Genomic DNA, 18,739 nt, shown 5'->3' with positions numbered 1-18,739 from the left:
GACTTCATGGACTGCAAAAAAATAAATTTTTAAAAATAATTGCTCTGTACATTGAGTGAGTAGTTCTCAAATGGAAATGTGCCCATGTAGCCATTCATTTTTCACATCAGTTACAAAGAAAAAGGCCAGAATTTCAATTTTCAGCCTGATTTATACAACTATATTATATATTTAATTGGAAAACAACATCATCCTAGAGAAGCTGAGAAATTCAGATGTCAAACTCAACAAAGAATAACAAAGGTAAATTCCCAACACAGAAAATGCCATCTGCTCTGCCTGATATGCTCCTGTAATTAATGAATCAAGGGGAAAATGCTTCTATTAGTGACTATTACACACAATTTTCTGGATGGTCTTGCTACAACCTTTCAAGAAAAGTGGACTATTTTGGAAGAAATAAAGAGGAGGAGAACTGAAAAATGCAGAACCCACACAGTTATTTTTCCTTCCTTACTCTTGAACCACAGCAATTAGGTCTAATTCCAGAAACAACAAAATTTGTCCATTTAAACGGAGTTTTGCAAGAAGGGTGGCACATATCTAACACTAGCACTGAAGTCACCAAGCAATTTATGTGATATTCAGGATATTCAGTTGCAGCAGATTGATGATTTTGAGCTGTGCCTAGATGACCTATGGCAACAGTGACGTTTTGGAAAGTTTGGCAATGACAAAAAGAATTGCAAAACTATTTCCTGTGTCAGTAATAGACTCTTCCCTTAGTAACTTCCCACAACTGTTACTACGAGCAAAATTCAGCTTTGGTAGCTATGGTCTGAATGACAGCATAAAGAAAAGTCAAAGCAGCTGCCAAGATTTTAAAACTAGGCACTCATGCATAATACCACTGATGCCAGCTTTTGCAAAATACCTCAATCTCTATATTGGGGCTGATGGAAATCATTAGGTTAAAAATTTAAAGAGTAATATCAAAATTCCAAGTTACTAACTGGGAACAGGTTCTGAAAGGACAGATCTAATCTTTGTTTTAAAGACAGGCTTATCAAAAGAACTTTAGGTTCGGCTTTTCAACTGTTTTAACTTCCAACCTCCCAGACATCCCAACATCTCCCTAACCTAGGAAAACTGGAGATTGTCTGTGCACAGAAAGGAAAGCAGACTATCCTATTTTCATCATATATATGCTGAGAGAAATATAAAATTGAAACACTCCACAGAAGCAAGCACATATTCAAGTTACATGTTAGGAATCAATCTTACCAAATTAAGGTGGCTCCTGGAGGCTTTCCAAATGCTCTCTCCTTCCACTGCTTGTACAAGGAGTTTAAGCCATGTCTAAATTGTGAGATCCAAACACATGGGTTCAGGCATACATCCAGTCTGCATCCTGACTTTATTTTAGGATTACACCAATTCCCCATTAGGATGAAAACTAAGTACGTGTGCACCATTCCTTTAGAGGGTGGTTCCAGCTGGGAAGGGTGATGAAAGCATCAGCCAGAAGAGAACTGCAGTTCCCTCCAACCAGGCTTTTGTAGTTGAGTGTTTGAGACACATACACCAGGTGCCATGGAGAGCTGAGCTGCCTCAGGATTGTAGCCTTATGCACTTAGCTTGAAATACATTTGACCAAATATAAACAACCACATTTCACTGAGTCACTCTACTCCCCCTCTCTCTTTATAGTCACTGAAGAGAAATAGGCATTTGTGGGCTGTGATTCATCCTATCCCAAAGTAGCTATTCTAAGAGATTCCATCATATCCTAAAAGCATCTGTGTTTCTGTATTGGTTACCTGAGATGGTCACCCTTAGGCTTCTTCTATCATGTCCGTCATTAAACACGTAGGAGATGAAATCTTACTACAGAAGAAGCGTATTTACGAACATAAATATTTAGATATTTCAGTTACATACACTGGACAGCACTTTGGATTTTCAAATTCAGTTCAATAATTAAAGATATTAGCATAGAGCTAAAGGACACCTGTATTTTGACAATGTACAGTTATAGCTTTGGTGTAAATCCTCAGCTTGCCATAAGCATGTTCCAGCTATGTTGCTATATAAGCTACATAAGCTTGTTCTCTAAGCTATGCTGAACATGTTCCAGCTTTTTTTTTTTTCCCTCCTGACTGAACAGCAATCTTTGCACTCACTCACGCTTTCCTCCTCTGAACAACTGACTGACACCAAATTAACCTGAGAAGAGTTGAACTGGGATTCTCCTCTTGATTTTCTCTTTCATTTTGGAGGGGGACATTTTTGGGGAGAGGGAAGGTTGGTAAAATAAGCATTATCTTGCTGACTCTATAAGGCAGATACTATAAACAGGCAAAATAATAAGCTCAGTAAAATAAATTGGCAAGCCACCTACATAGCCTTACTCTTAGAACACTGACTTATGCAAAAGTTTTTTTCAGGAAAGCGATTTTGCCTTTCTTCATGACAGCTGAATAAAAAGCCATTTTCAGTTTGCTTATCTGAAATACCAAATCACAGAAGTATTAAAACATTAAAATTGAAAATTTAATCATCCAAACCCAGATATCTAGTTTCTTCTAGATGCCCTAGGGAATTTCTGTTGGCCATTGCTGGAAGGACTGGGTTACTGGTATGTCTTATGTTTGCCAGCCCCACACAGATGTCCCAGATACAAAACTGTCTAGTGCCATTTTAGATGCCATATATTTAGATACCTGTACCCATCCAAAATTGCAATAATTTCCTCAGAAATATTCCTATCAGAACAGATCTTCCCAAATCTTCCAGCAGAATGCAAAAGGGTTATATACAAAACAGAAACCCTTTATCGTCAGCTGCTGAGCCCTATCCAGTATATGTTCTGTCAATCACAAGGAACCACAGTGTAAAAGCACAAGCACAATTTAAGCTAGAAACATGTATCATAAATTCAAGATTAATCTCTTTCTGATAAATGACTTCATGTCCCCCTAGTTTGCACAACCACAGCCAGGGACTTACCTGATGGAAGCCTCCCAAGCCTTCAGCTTTGGCTGAAATAAACACCAAATGCTTAACCCTTCATAAAAATGTATTTCAAATACATGTGGTTAGGAAGAATACTTCCCAAATGGGTCAAATTAAAAAGAAAGCGAGTGCTGTACCGTTAGGGTTTTAATACCCAACTGGAAACAATGCAAAGGGGTAATCACTACCCCTGATGCAAAAACCTTCTTTAGTGAGACCCCCATGTACTGGGAAGTTCTTCCATTGCTGATAAAAACATGCTCCTTCCTCCTCAGACCCCTCCATGACTCATTTCCTCTATATCCATTGTTCTGGCCTCAGATTTGGAGTAGTTCCTTTTCAAACCCACAACAGGAGGAAACCATTTGATAAATCACCTTTTTATAAAGCCTACTAACCTCAGCCATAAAGTCACATGGGCATAGGGAAACCCTCCTGTGTTTCAAGGAATGTAGTGGAGGATGCATTTACTAAACTTCTGCCCCTTATCTCGGGGATTTCCAACCTAATGGGAAGACACAGGATCAAGAGGTTCCAAGGTTGTCTTCCAAGAAGTTCCTAAATGACCAAAATTAACACTTAATATAACTATATGAGAGATGTATTCTGAGCAAGTTTTCTGCATGCAAACCCAGTATTTTTAAAATCTATGAAGATTCAGGTATCAGCCTCAAATACATTTGAACTCTTGCATATAATTCAAGCAAGGCTCCAATACATCTTTAAATGAGTGATGTAATAAGAACTCTCTAATCATCCTTTAAATCAAAAGCTCTATTTTATTAATCCATTATAAACCCAAAGGAAAAAATGCCACTGAAACTAAGCTACATTTTGAATTTTCCCATCTTCAATTGGCAAAACATCAATAATTCAACTTGCTCTAATTCATTAAAATTACCCTATTGTTTTTGCATGCTACTGCAATACAGGTGTAAAACAACCTAATTTAACAGGTGATGCTGCCTCCCATTTCCCTACAAGCTGCCTCTTAACGGCCTGAATCTGTAGGGTAGATGCTCAGGAGCATGCAGCAAAATCAGCAAGCAATCTCCGCTGTAAGCAGAGAAAATATGCTCCAGGAAACTTCACAGAAAATGAAAGCCAATTGGATAATTTTTGTTTTTTAAAATCAGTAAGAGCAGCATTCAATCCCTCACCCTTTTACAGCAATTAATAACCCACACATGTAAGAGCAGAGGACTCTATATAATTAAAAAAGCATTACTTTGGCAAGAAGAGAGGGCCTGGAGTATGTAAGTGCAGAGTTTTATTTCTTTCTGTGAAGTATGGATGACAGGTAGGAGAAAGCTATGCCAAGTGAACTGCTGGCAAGCAGCTAGTCTTTTGGTTAACAGGCAGCTCTGTTTTGTGAAGTCTATGAGTTTGTGTTCACTTACACAAGCTTTTCTTTAAACATTAGACTTAGATGCATTCAGTCATGAGTTTTGCACCAAATTTCCATTTGCACCTCAAAAGAGGTTGCTTTGTTTCAGCTTGTTTTCTGATTACTGTGAAGTGTCAGGAACACTTTGTTGTATAATGCTTTTAAACATTACATGCGGATCTTTGCCTAATTACTCTGCCACAAAATATTATATCCATGAACATGAACCTTCAATTTTTCCCAAACGTCATGTAACAGAAACCAAGAAATAAGTAGCTGTAAACACAAAGAGAAACAAGAATTGTTTTCACACAGAAAAAAATAAGCAAACAAGTATGAGTAATGCAGGGCAAGAAACAAGGTCCTCTAGCAGAAGCACTGTGTGGGATAAAATGGCATCCAACTGCATGACCTCTGAAAACAGCATGTTTCCAGTAGCACATGTCAATATTTAATCCCACCACTAGAAAAATGAAGCAAATTACAGAAAAAAAAAAAAGCCTCAAAAATCAAAATGCATACAGGACTTCATTCACCAGAGATCCAAATATGGAACGGAGAGTTTATTTGTAGGGAAATGTCTGTAAGTGGATAACATCCAGCATCTTAACACAGCGACTTCACCCATTCTGTATTTTTCTCCAGCTCTCCTCTTCCTCTCTCAAAAATAAAGTGTTATAAATTGACAAAATGATTCATTTGGCTGTTTCCCCTCATATCAGTTCTAATAAAGATAAAATATGACCACTAATACATTTCAGTAGACCCAAAATAAGATCAGAAGATATCCTGTCTGCTACCTTTGGCTTAAAGGTAATACTACTAAGCAAAGGAAAATGCAGGGAAAAAGTACAAGATGAAGATTACACAGGTCTTTTGCTACGGAGTATATAATCTTATGAACTTAAGACTTTAAGTCTTTAACTTAAGCTAAATTTTACTGCAGACCACCTGCCCTTTAGACAACTGTAATGCCACCTCATCCCCCAAAGCTATCTTCAGCAAGACCCATGAGGAGAGGTTTGTCTGTTTGGGCAGGATTGTATTTAACCATCAAAGAGTTCTGTCCCTTCCTTCAGAGACAGGTAAGAACAAAAGAAACCAATTGACAAAAATATTCTGCTGGTCCTCAGGTATTCTCCTAGAAACTTTGATTGTAAGAAACCTAAGGGGGTTTCTTACCTAGTCCAGCTTCTGCCCCAAAAGAAAATTATCAAGAGCAGACTGGATCAGCATGGCTTTGCCTTGATGAGTCCTGAGAAGTTCACAGAGCAGATACTTGCTCCTCTGGATGACCTGCTGGTGTGCTGCACTACTCTCCTGGTAAAAAGATATTCCTAACATCCAACCTGAATCTCCAAAGAAACAACTGGTTGTCACTCTCCCTTGGTGTCACCTGGCACTACTAAGTACAGTTTGGTCCTATTATTTTCATAATTATCCTCCAATAGCTGTAACAGCTACTGGACTGTCCCTCGCCCACTTCTCATCTAAGCAAATAAACCCAGCTCCCTCAACCTAGACCCCTTCCTATAAAAGTAACTTTTCACTGGAACTAGACATGGCAATAGGACTTCATCTGAGCTAGAAGTACTGCCTTGACAAAAGCCGTGACCATGTGCTCAGTTAACACTGGATGAACTAGAAAGACTTCTAGTTTTCTCTTCCCTTTACTATTGGCTGCATATACAAGGGACTACCACTCAGATGTTTTGCATTTGCTTCTTTTGATTCCTCTTCTTACTGCTGACAGAAGGGATATGTTAAAAACTCTGCATCCTGTACTGAAATATCCACAGAATTTCAGACCTTTCTATTTCAGTACTCTCAGATATTCTGCATATTGAATGCACTTCTGTTTTACAAAGGTATCTAAGATCAAGCTACCTAACAATAAAAATGAAGTTACCAGTGCTTATTTTCTACAGAAGTTCTTTATAGGTCCTTTAAAAACCTGCAAATTTTAGCCGGCTGTTTCCAATTATGGCCATCTCCAAAGAGTTCTTTTTGAGACAATGTAACTTCAAGAGTACTGGCGGCTCAAAAACAAAAACAAAACAAACAAACAAAAAACCAACACCAAAACCACCCAAAAAACCCCAGACAAATAAAAAACCAACCAAAAAAAGTCAAACCAAAAAATCTAACCTTTATGGATATCCATTCATTCTGCTCACTTTTTCAGTCTATTATGCAGAAATCAACAAATAACTAAGAAACCGCTGACAAAATCTTGCTGGAGTAAGCAAAGTGGAACTACAGCAGTTTCAATTACTCCTCCTGTTTAGAAAATTCATTATCTCAATCCTAAAAGCCTTCTGCACAGTTCTGCACTAATAACACTTTCCCCCACCCCAGTTTGTTTCCAGCAGCAGACTCCACCAGGGACTCAGTAGCAGTGGGGACCAGCTCTAGCAGATCAGGAATTGCTTGTACCACATAAAAAAAAAAAAAAAAAAAAAAAAACCCCAACACTTCAGCCATCTTTGAAATTTTTATTTCAAAACTCGCTTTCTTCTTATATAGAATGGTGTAAGCTTTCCAGGAAGCAAGAACACTGCAGTAATCCTCCTGTCAGCTCCAGGGCCATCACCACAATTCAGATGACCAAACCCTTCTGCTGCTTTGTGAGGTAGGAGTATTGAGATCCACCCAGCTCTGGCCTCCAATTATTGCCACACCATTAGTCAAGTGGCCTCTTTACAGCTCAGGAAGTGGACAGATTTTTCTCTTCCCTTCCTCTAACTCACAACAGCAAGGACAGGTTCTTTTAAAATAAAAAATGACTGCCTGAAACCACCAACACCATCTTCTGATGGAATGTGCCTTAATCTTAACATTACCCGGCCCACATCCTTCCTGTCCACACTCACCACAGCACCCACAGGAGGCATAGCCAGGTCTAACCATTCCCAGGATTTAACAGCTTGTGCCTCCAAGACAAATCACATGCCTCTCTTGTGGGACCCAGCAATCCGAATGACATGGCACACCTCATCTGCCATTGTATAAACTGGGCTGAGTTTTCCAAGGAATTAAGAGGGAAAGAACCAGAGAAATCATATACTTTCTGGCAGCTGCAAGTAGCAGAAGAAATACACTCCACTACAAACAGGAAGCAAAGAGCACAAAACATTATGAAATTAAGTGAATGAATTGAGTAATGTAAGACCTACCTCTAACTGCCAACAGGTAATACACAATCTTGAGAGTGAAATATATGATATACATTGCATCACCCAAAGCTCTCTAGATGAGGTGTAAATCCCATGTCTTTTTTCCCTGCTCCTCACAATACAGCATCCAAGACAAGCAGACACCAAGAACCACTTTGTTCACGTGCTTCTGCAAATGTGAAATCTAAGGTGTTTATAGCAAAGTATCTTTATTATATTTCATTAACCTGAAAAGCCAAAGCTAAAATTCATTCACACAAAGATTACGATAAAGAAACAGCTTTAGGAAAGCTAGCACTAATATCTTGCAATGGAAGGTGGCAGAATGTCCCAGAATTATGAAGCTTGAGAAATTCAGCAGATACTCTGACACAAGGTTGAACATGATAAAATCCCCAAACTTTATCACCTCGTATTTTTTAAGAAAAGCCAGTTCTTCATAGTCCTCTTGGCACCTTTACAGATCACACCTGGACCAACCTGCAAAGCTGATCATATTTTTGACCTAACACTTGACAGAGAAGTTGAACGTTATCGATATCACATCACTACCGGAGTTATGGAAAGAGCATTGCCTCATTCAGGCAAGTGAAAACATGGACAGCTTCCCAGGAACCAGAGAGAGCCTCTGCAGAATAAGGACTGACAAACTCCAAAATCATGCAGATCTCATGAACAGCAGCAGGGCAAGGGCCTGAGGGCTCACACATCAGCAGTGATCGAAAGCACAACCAATTCCTGACAAGCACTGCTCCAGTAACATACCCAAAAATCACCTTGATGTTATCAGTATCTCACCATATGCATAGGACAGAAACTCGCAAATGGAGAAACGGCCAATGAATGCTGAAATGACTAATGCATCAAAGCCTGTGCTAAGGCTTTCCATGCTCAAGGCCTATGACATCCATACAGACATACTGCACAGAAAGGAAACACTACCCTTTGTGAAAACCTTGTGCACACTTGGAAAGCCCTCTCAGGAAACAAAACTGCGTCTCGCCTGTGTCCACCAACAGCCAGCTCACACAGCTGAAGCCAACCACATTTAGGCATCGCCTAATCTTAAAACAGGGCATCTTTTTTTTCTCTGAGACCTGCAAATTCAACCATACTCCTTCCAGTCTGAAATCATTAACAAAATACTTGGAAGTCTTCCTCCTTGAAAATGTAACAGTCCTACCACAGCTGAGGAAACTCATTGTGGATATACTGTCCTGAGCAACCACTGGTTAGTCCCAAATCTCCCATTCCAGAAAAAAATAAGCAACAAAACTATTGGCTCACTTCAGTAAGCCTAATGGTACAGAACAGGGACATCAAACTAAAGGAAGGACATGAATCTTCCCACATTTCAAATTATCTCTTTTCAGAGGAGGTATGGGCTGATATAAACTCAGCCTCGCAGACCTCCTTTTTGATACCATCAGGCATGACATATTTGTCTCTCACCAGGGGGAATACCTCAGAAGGGCCCACAAAAATATTATGAATAGCTTGGGTCCTTCCTGCATAAACTAGGAGCAATGGAGAAAAGGCAGCAGTAGAAAGCTGCTTCCACATCACTTGTTCCTTCCCCCGTAGAGTCCTACAAAGCTCAATTCCCTATACACTACTTTTTAACATCAGTGTCAAACCACCAGGTGAATTAGCCAGCAACAGTCTCAAATTCTGCCAATGTGAAAATACAACAGACCTATTTAACCTTCAGCACAAACAACTGCAGCACCATCCAAATAAGGAGGAATAGCTGAAGTTAAACCTGAACCTAGAATTCAGTGTGAAGAGCGGAGGAAAGCCTTGTCAAGAGTTTGCAGTCACAGCCAGACCCTAGGTTTGTTGCTTTAAGATACACGATCCCAGCTGGTCATAGGTCAGAAGTATTTCTGGACTTTACACTGACATTATACTTTCATACTGAAACGCTACTCAATAACAGCATTGCTGTCTCAGCTCTATCTAGGCAAAGAGTCATCTGTGTCCCCAGTGCACTCTGGGCAGTCCATGAGGCCTTCCAATCTAAGAAATCTGATTACTCCAGAAAGTGTTATGTCCTTCCCCAGCAACACAACATCATACCATCATCCTCCCATCTTCCAGGCTGCATCCACACAGTGCTCAAACATCTACCCACTGTCTTACAGCTCCCTGTGGCCCTAGCCCTGGGCAGCAGCAGAGCTATCTTGGGCTCTGCAGAGGAACAGCCCCTGACAGTCATCACTGCCATCAGTCACCCAATGTGAGCTCAACACGTTAGCATGCAGCTGCAAGGCAAGATAAACTGTTGAGTTCTTCAGCACTTCAAGATTTTTGAAGAGGTCTACTCTTTCTTCATACCTGTAGCTGATTGAGTCATGTATTTTTATTCTGAAGCTAGCTGAGTGTTTTGATACTGTATTTCTCTAAAGCCCTAAGCCAATCGATTGTGTCAAATGCAGTTACCACAAATAATCCAACCACAATGATCAAGACAGCAAAATGCACAGGGAAAGAAAGTATCAGCAGTAGAAAAGAAAGAGATTGTTTTTGTTTTTAGAAGTTTATTCACGAGAAATGAGTGACTTGAAACTGAAAAGCATTTCTGATTAACACTCTGCCTTGACGTTCATTTCAATGACATTTTAATGAACACTTTCTAAGTAGCTCTACTTGCAAATGAACGTGGGAGAATATTGAAGAAAGGTAATGGGAGGGGAAAAAATAATCCATCAGTCATTTTATTTCTTAGATGCCTCTGAGAAAATAAATAATAATTCATCAGGGGAAAAGTGATCCAGCAAAGATTCGACTGTTAAAAGACATCTGGAAAGGAATAATAAGTAGACTGGAAGAGTCTGAATTACAATAGAGGGCTATGAAGAAAGATACAGTGTGATCTGGAAGCCAATTAGGTGACTCTGTAATTCTTCAAAGATGAAGGCAGTGTGTTCACATCTGTCCTGAGTACTTCAGCAACAGAGAGCTAACAATAAATTGTCAGGAAAAAAAAATTATAGAAGAGCATTAAATGTGATTGTAGGACTGGCTGGAGCCATGAGAAGTGAGATTTCTACCCTGGTAACTGACAGCATGAAAATACCTTTTTTGATAACAAGTTTAATGTGATTCATAGTTTTTTATTTCTATTTTTATTGCCAGATTCAACAAAATTCAGAAACATTCAAGTAGAACTATAGTAAGACCTGTGAGGGCCTATTAAAAGGGGAATGTGGAGTGAAGGCAATATAAACAAGGAAACTGTTCATTCACCTACCATGGCATGACTTTCAGTGAGAACATGCCAAATCTAAATAAATTAGGCTATGTAATTCTACTTGGCAGCATAAGGAGCAAAATAATCATGTAGTGTTGCTGAGATTCCAAGAGCTACCCAGAGGATGCAAAAAATCTAACACCATCAGGCAGCAATGGGAATACCAATTTAATACACTTTTTCTTTCTTCCTGCCATAAATCAGGACAAAAAGTTAACAGAACTTTTTCCAGTGTCTTGTAACCAAGCTTTTAACCCAAGGAAAAGACTAAGAAGGTTCCCCAAATGGCAGTCACATGCCATTGGTGGCAGGATTCAAGTACTACTTTTGCTATGGTAGGTATTTCCACAGTTTAAGAATCCCTGGGTTAGGAGAAAAAGCATTTAGTACTGCACAGTACAATTCTAGAGACTGCAACCAGCAGAGAAACTGCAGAGCATCTGGAGTATAAGAGATGAAAATTTCACCCACCAAGTGTTAGCAGCAAGTAGACTTTATTTTTAATCTTCTTATGACAACTGTTATTCTATAAAAGCCAAATTTAAGAAAATGATGCTCAGATGAAGATTTCAGCATCACAATCCCAAACATACCAATTCCAAGGATTAGAGATTTTGGCAGGGTTGCTGTTGACTAAACTCAGGCCATTTCTTCAGAGAGAGGGCCATAAATAATAGAGGAGGCAAGTTTCAGAGGAGAAGGTATGTTGAAGTGACCCCTGTTATATCATCCACCCACCTATGTGCACAATGCAGATAGGTACCACTCCTGTGGTGATGGCAGCAATACCACAGCAAAACAGCCCATCTCTTCAGCTGCAGGAAAACAGGCACTGTCCTGCAGGTTACCTTGCACGGACAGACAGACAGATCCCCACACTGTACAAATCACCAGCTCACTGCTCACTGCTATTGCAAATTTCACTGACACGTAGATAAGCCATAGCATATGCCTGCAACTATGGCAAGTGCTGAAAACTAGCATACCCCAACTGGGAGCTCCAGCCTGTGGCAGAAGTGCTGTTGCTATGATCTCCAATGAGCAACACTGGAGCTGGCACCCCACCATCACCTTGTCACTGCAGAAAGAAACTGCAAGGCTGGCTCTACCCAGGGGTTCATGCAACCTCTCAAAGCATGAGGTTGACACTGCACAAAAGGGCCTTGTCCACAGTGGGAAAAACGACATCCCTTCCAGCAGCAGTATCAACTGTACTCGACAAATGCAAATAATATCAGTGCCAAATACAAGCTACAAATTGACATAATTGATGCTGGAGCAACTATTTTTTTTAAAACTTTAAATGCACTCAGAAACTGTATGAAAGACGCTTTCCACTAGTCCTTGAGAGTAACTTTAAAGCATTTCCCAGAAGAGTTGAAATATGTATTTGGCCCTAAATCTTACCGCAGGTACCTTTTTCATTTGCACAGTGTGGTACGTGCACACACGAAGGGAAAATAGAGGACAGATGGCTAAATCTATGCATATTTACCAAGGTACGAATACCACATTAAAATCATAAGCACTAGGCCAAGTCACATGTTTAAAATTAATTACACTTCCGCTACTACCTACAAGTCCACACTGCTTTAAAAATCTACAAGTCTGAACAAGATACGTCAGTGTGACACGATCGCTTAAGTATATTAATCCCACATGGATATCCTCTGCAGCTGAATTAAAGGCACACAAGTTATTCCTCGCTAGTGCTCAAAAACACATTCAGCCACATTACTGCTGTTTCCCTCTTAGCAGAAATGTAAATATGTCCAAAAGAAACAGAAAACAAAACATCTGGAAACAAAAGCCTATAGGCAATGTTCTCATAGTTCAAAAAATACGTGTGCTTTTTCTCCGTATACGCATATATGTATGCACAAGGGATAAATAAACAGGGTTTCCACACAAAACCAGGAGTAAGAAAAACATTTGATTTCGGACAGTTTTTCCCCCTCTGGCACACTCACCTTCACGGGTATCCCCCCCCCGGAACCTGCCCAGCGCTATTCCCCGCTGGCCGCAGAGAGTCCCCGGCGCAGGGATGAAGCGGGCGGGCATGGAGCAGGGAGGGAGGGTTTGGAGGAAGCCGCTGGGGCGGCCACGGCCCCACGGGGCCCTTTCCCTTTCCCTTCCAGAAGTAACACAAAGTTATGACTCCCGCTCGCCGCTCTCCCCGCTCGCACGCCGTGCCAAATGCTGAGTTAACAAAACCATAAATCACCGCTGAACCAGACGCGACGGCCCGGCAGCAGCGCCCGCCGCCTCCCGTCCCGTCCCACGCCGCGGTGGCTTCCCCAGGGAAGCGAAGGGGAGGCGAGCGGCGGGGGCAGCGGGCACCCGAACCGGCGCGGGGCTCGGGGCGCCTTCCCGCGCCCTTGGCGGCGGCAGCGGGAGGGACCGCGGTCCAGGTGCGGCGGGACGGGCAGCGGCGGCAGCTCCCCGCGCAGGGAAGCGCCGCGGGCCGCCGCGGCCGCCAGGCTGCCCCGGGGGCGGCGGCACCGCTGCCACGGCTCCTCGGCGGGGCGCCGGGCAAGCCCAAGTCCCGCCGCCGCCGCGCACCCGCCGCGTCCCGGCGCGGCCCGGCCCCGCGGCGAGAGGACACGGGCTGGCCCCGCGCCGTGGCCCCGCAGCCGCCCCGGAGCGGGGGTGGGCTGGCGGCGGCGCGGGCGGCTGCCTTACCTCGGAGCGGAGCGCGGAGCGGGGGTACACCCGCTTCTCCCAGCCGGGCGGAGGCGGCTCGGCACAGCAGCGGCTTGTCACCTCTCCCGCCGCGACCGCGACGGCGGCGGCTCCTCGCGTAGGGGCGGTCCGGCCCCTCCCTGCCGGGGCCGAGCGCCGCTCGCACCGCCCCGGGGCCGGGCCCGCCCGCCGCAGCCCGCGCCGTCCGGCCGCCGCCGGGGCCGGGGAAGGGGCAGCGGCGGCGGCAGCGCGGGGCCGGGGCTCCGGCGGGCGTGTGGGCCGGGCCGCGGTGTTTTGCCTCGAGCCCGGCCCGCCTCGGGGACGGGCCCGAGCGTTTCCTCCGCAAAACAACGGGAGCAGCGGCGGGCGGGCGCTGCTGCAGAGCGGCCAAAATCCTGGGTTTGCGTCGTGGTTTTCGGCTTCCTTTTGACTGCTGGAGCTGTAGCGTGTCGCCGGTTCCCGTGGACGATTTTCTGGAGGAAACAAACGCGTGGCTTGGCTCCCAGGGCTTATTCTTCCCCCATTTTCGCCCGAATTCGTGAGCAGTTTCTGTTCCTGTGAAGCGTCGTTCACAGGCAAAATGGGCTCTCTTCCCCTCGCCCCCAGAAACCAGCGCAGGCCCCCGGTACCCCTCTGCCCCCGTTCTCCCACAGGCCGCTGTCCCTGGAACAAGGGTTGGCACCTTTCCCTAAAAAACATGGAATATTCCCCATCCAGAAAGAAGGGCAGCTGCAATGATTCCCGGTTTGCCTCCAGCCCATCAAACTGTGCTTGTGCTCTTGTGCCAGGTGAAGCTAAAGGTGCGGTTCAGCGGAGCTGTTGGAGCACTGCCTGCTCCGGCCGTGCGTCCCCAGCGACCCTGGACCCCCTCGATCCCAGCGAACCCCTGCTCTGTGTGCTGGCAGGGCTGAAGCCTCGCCTGGCAAACCCCACAATTCATTTCTAGGCAGCTCAGGTCCCTGAAAAGGCTTTCCAGAAAGCCAGGCAACATCCAGGGGTGAGGCCACAGCTGCCCCATCCTCGATGGATTTTAACCACTGCAGTATCCCAATGCAAGGGTGGTGGAGCAGGAAATAAATCAGAAAGCAGCTGCACTTCAATTTCAACTAAATTCCTTTAGACTGTCCCTGAGGTCTTTCACAAGGATCAGTAACTGAACTGCTACTGAAAAATGTGTTACATTTTGATGACGGAAAGTGACCCTTTCAATTTAGCCACATCCTTTTGGTGTTAGAGGCTGAAAAAAAGAGACAAAAAGAAAAATCCCTTTAAAAATTTTGTTTATGTAATGAGCAGAGTGACAAATTAATATTTTAAGGCTAATTGGAAACCAATTCTAACCAGACTGTTCAAAGCAACCCCATGGTTAAAAGTGTTTGAATATACTCAATGAAACAAATTATGGTAATATGGTTTTACTTTGAAAGGGAAATAGAATAAATGGAGTAAACACAAAGCCAAGCTAGAGCCTAGCTGAGGATGCCACCAGGTACAGTAAGCATCCTCCCCCAGTTTGGAGGAGACAATGGCTTTGAAAAGGGTGGAAAAATAAAATTTATAAATCTGCTGCTGCTCCAGCATAACCCAGTGCTGATTATGGTAGCCCCTAGGTGACCAGAAGTAGCAACAGCCACATCTCTATCTACTCCTTCTCTCCTTTTTTATGATTTTGATCTCGTTGAATGGTAGTTTTGTGAAGAAAAATAAATGAGATTGTAACTTTTTTTTTCCCCTGGCAGAGTCTTTTAAATCTTCATTAAATGAGAGAAAGCAGAACTAAAGAAGTTGTTAAATGTGCAAAAAGACTCAACAGGATGTTCTGTCAATAGTTTAGTGCACAGCTGATACAATAAAACACAGGATATCTTGAGGCCTTTATTAAGCATCTATTCCCAGAAGCAGGATTATTTTGGGCCAAATCTAACATGGGTTTTTACCCTGCTTTTAAAAACCTCCCATGAGGTGCCTGTTCTCTTCAGGCGGCTTGATGTGCCCATCGACTGATTTTGTGCAAGCCCCTCTTTCTGTAAATTAACCTGATTAAATTTTGTCTTCCTCTTTTGACTGTGGAGGATGACTGATGTTATCCTATTTATGACAAACATTTACATATACGTCTAAAGCTATAATGAGTTATATTTTCTATTCAGACTTTACTTTTTGGTTCAAATTGCCACATTTTTCTCTAATTTGTATCATTCTTGTTGCTCTCCTCCAGTCATTTGAATGTAACATCCACAATAGGACACTGTAGACCAGCCAAGCCTCAGCAGTTTTGAAGAAAGTAGAATAATAATTGGTGACTTGCATATAGAATTTTTGCCAATAAATCCCTCAATGTGACTTGTTTTTGTGGCAATGGCATTTTTCATGCTGACTCATTCTTAAGTGGATCAGTGCCAAAAGCACCCTTTCTTCACCAACTTTTCATACACATGTATGAATTTCGTGTCTTCCTAAATGCCTAGGAAGCACTTGGGCCCCTTCTTGTTCATTTTGCATACCAAATTGAGAGTATTTTTTAGTAGAAATAGTTTATCAATGTACATTCTGAAGTGGCTTATTGGTCTTGCAGCATGGATCATTAATTTTGCATTTTTCTTAAAAAAATTATTTCTCAATCAGTTTAATGAGGCTTAGTCAATATTATTCTACTTGGAAAGGTGCAGCCTAGAAAACTGATGAGAAGGCAAGACAAAGCTAAATACTATTAACCCTTTAATATTTGCAGGGATTTTTTTTGTCTTATTTGTATTATTAATTTTTACTACAAATGTACCACAAGGACCAAAGGGGGGGGGGGTGGTTTACCGTTTAAACAAGATGTTTGAATAGAACTATCCATATTTTTTATAAATTATATTCAGAAATTATGCTGAATTTTTCTGAAGCTTGACAGCTTATCTGTCAAATCTTTTAACAGAACATGAGATCCGTGTTTCTAGTCTCCATTATCGCCTTCCCTGCTACACCAGCTGTACCGCCGGGGCTTGCCCTGAAGCTGCCCACTAGCCATGCAATCCAGGGGAGTCCTACGAGCTTGCCCACAGATGGGGCCAGCGCACGTCCATTTTCCACCAGCAGCCATCCCCCGCCCAGTGGTGCCCTCATGTGTCTCCACACGTGAATTTCAAACACCGGCATTCCAGGAATTCGTTCGACTTAGGTTTACCTGGAAACCCGGCATACGCAATCTCTGTGCTGTGCAGTGCCTTTCTCTCTAGCCTAAAATCGGTTTGGGAATTTCCTAAAAGGGAAGGATGTATGGACTGAAATAACTTGAGCCCATACCGGCATAATCTGTGTTTTATTTGCTTTTATATAAAAATGGCTACCGAGAAAATCCAACAGTCTGTTTCAGACCATGGCAAACTCCTAAACTGAGATATGAATTCTCTTTGACCCTTTATTTTCAAGGCTACCAGTAAAAAGAAACTTTACAAATTACTCTTTTTTGTATCTGTATATTCATGTACTGCAGGAAGGGAAAGTTGGCATGGTTTCACTGACATTATGCTTGTCTCCACAAGTTAAGATTAATTTGCTGTTTCAAGGGCCATCAAGCCAGTTCAAGCCTATGTCATTTTTTTAAAGAATAGAAAAATTCAGCTGAGTATCAAGTTTTCCTCTGTGTGGGCACCTTTATATGTACATACAGTGGGCAGTAGGATTCATAGCTAGGGCCATCATTCATTCTTTTCCCTATATTTTTTTAATAGTGAGGAGAAAACACGAACTCATGCAAGTTAACTGCACAAATATTTTATTATTAAATGCTGGAGCTGAAGATTTCCATAAACAATTCACCCAAAGTTTATGCAATACCATCATCCAAGGAAACAAAGTCTGCAAGCTGCTGGTTCTGCACAAGTTTTGCAGCATCTTTTTTTCATGTATGCAACATTAAATTTGTTCATACGACAACTGCAGCATCTGCCCCATCTGTTCAGGATGCTCTTGGGAAATAGCACTTCAAATACATTCACGATACATTTATTAGGGGCTTTTGCAGTCTTTCATTATTTTAGCACTCAAGGCCGTATTGAATCAATAGATTACAGATATACCATGTGCCATGTGCTATTAAATTTTCTCAAGGCACAGCCACAGACAGCCAGCCCAATGACATTGTTCACATCTTCAGAAATTGCAGCAGAAGTTGTCTTATCCCACAGCAGACTGAGCTTTGCATGCTACGCTCAAAGAAATGGGGAAGATGAAGTTGACCGAAGGCCTGGTGGGGGCTGGCTTCTTCTTTAATCTGTAGAGGTGCCATATTGCCAGATGGTCCTAGGAGAAAACCATTGCCCTATGCTTTAAAGGAAGATGGAATACCCCTGACTTGGAAGCAAATTATTTCCCATTTATAGATTCGTTGCGTTCTTTGGCACTTCATCCACTGTGTGAAAAAGCTGTAGAAGACAAGCATCTGAGAAGAAAGTTTCTCCATATAATTGCAGAAAATAGTGCTTCGCACCAATATTCCAGCTCATTTCTAGAGTGTCAGAGTAACCCTCTACCCACAAAGTACAATTGGGCTATTGTGCACCAGAAAGAAGTCTTTCCATACTGTGACAGCCAACCAGCTGAAGCCCAGACATACAAGATTTTAATACATTCATTGTCTTAATGAAGAGCTGTAAATGTAATGAACATGCTCAGGGCAATACAGTGCTCACATCCTCCAGCAGGACTGCAGAGGTACATCTCCATGCTATCTACATATGACTCGACTCTGACCCTGACTCTGCTGACTTGACCCTGTGGTCGAGTGACACTTGGTGTTGCTTGCACAGGGCTAAACTTTTTTCTATGCCCCTTAAAGCTGACTGCATTTGTTCTGCCTGGTGTGCACAGTTATTCCTTGATCTTGGAACATGGTGTTGGGAGTTTGCATGCTCAGTATCATCTGAAAGTGTGTCATGCAACGATACCATGTGGTAGGTAGTCATTAAACAGTGTAGACCAAAGCAAACTGCCAGTGCTGAACCTGTACTCTTGCCCTGTGCAGTTTACTTCTGTATAACATCATGGAGTTTTCTGATCCCAGGTTTTCTATTCTATACATACAGCTAATGTTGCCTGATCCCATGTGTAATTAATCGTATTTGGCCTTTTTAATTTGACTTTTTTTTTGTTGGATTTTGGCTCTTAGTGAGATGATCCACACTCACTGGCAGAAGCAGTACATGCTCTGCAGGATTTACTACCCTCTGCAGACTTTGCCATAATATTTTATGTTGTCTAGATCATTGATTAAAGTATTAAGCACAAAAATAAGTTTCT

At 42.5% G+C, this 18,739-nt stretch overlaps 1 protein-coding gene across 6 annotated transcripts in view; it reads right to left on the bottom strand.

The window, feature by feature from the left end:
• The window catches only part of MBNL2 (muscleblind like splicing regulator 2), a 107,347-nt gene extending 93,769 nt beyond the window's left edge, over positions 1-13,578 (bottom strand). For all 6 annotated transcript variants that reach the window (XM_066176371.1, XM_066176374.1, XM_066176369.1 and 3 more), the window contains exon 1: positions 13,454-13,578. The gene's annotated coding sequence lies outside the window, so the exon portion shown is untranslated. The remainder of the gene's footprint in view (positions 1-13,453) is intronic.
• Positions 13,579-18,739: the final 5,161 nt, after the last annotated feature.

This window comes from Chamaea fasciata, unplaced genomic scaffold, assembly GCF_029207755.1.
Source record: "Chamaea fasciata isolate MVZ Bird 193981 ecotype frontalis unplaced genomic scaffold, bChaFas1.0.hap1 SCAF_2, whole genome shotgun sequence".
NCBI lineage: Eukaryota > Metazoa > Chordata > Aves > Passeriformes > Sylviidae > Chamaea > Chamaea fasciata.
Note: the sequence above shows the minus strand (reverse complement) of the source record. Positions and strands in the feature narration are given on the sequence as shown.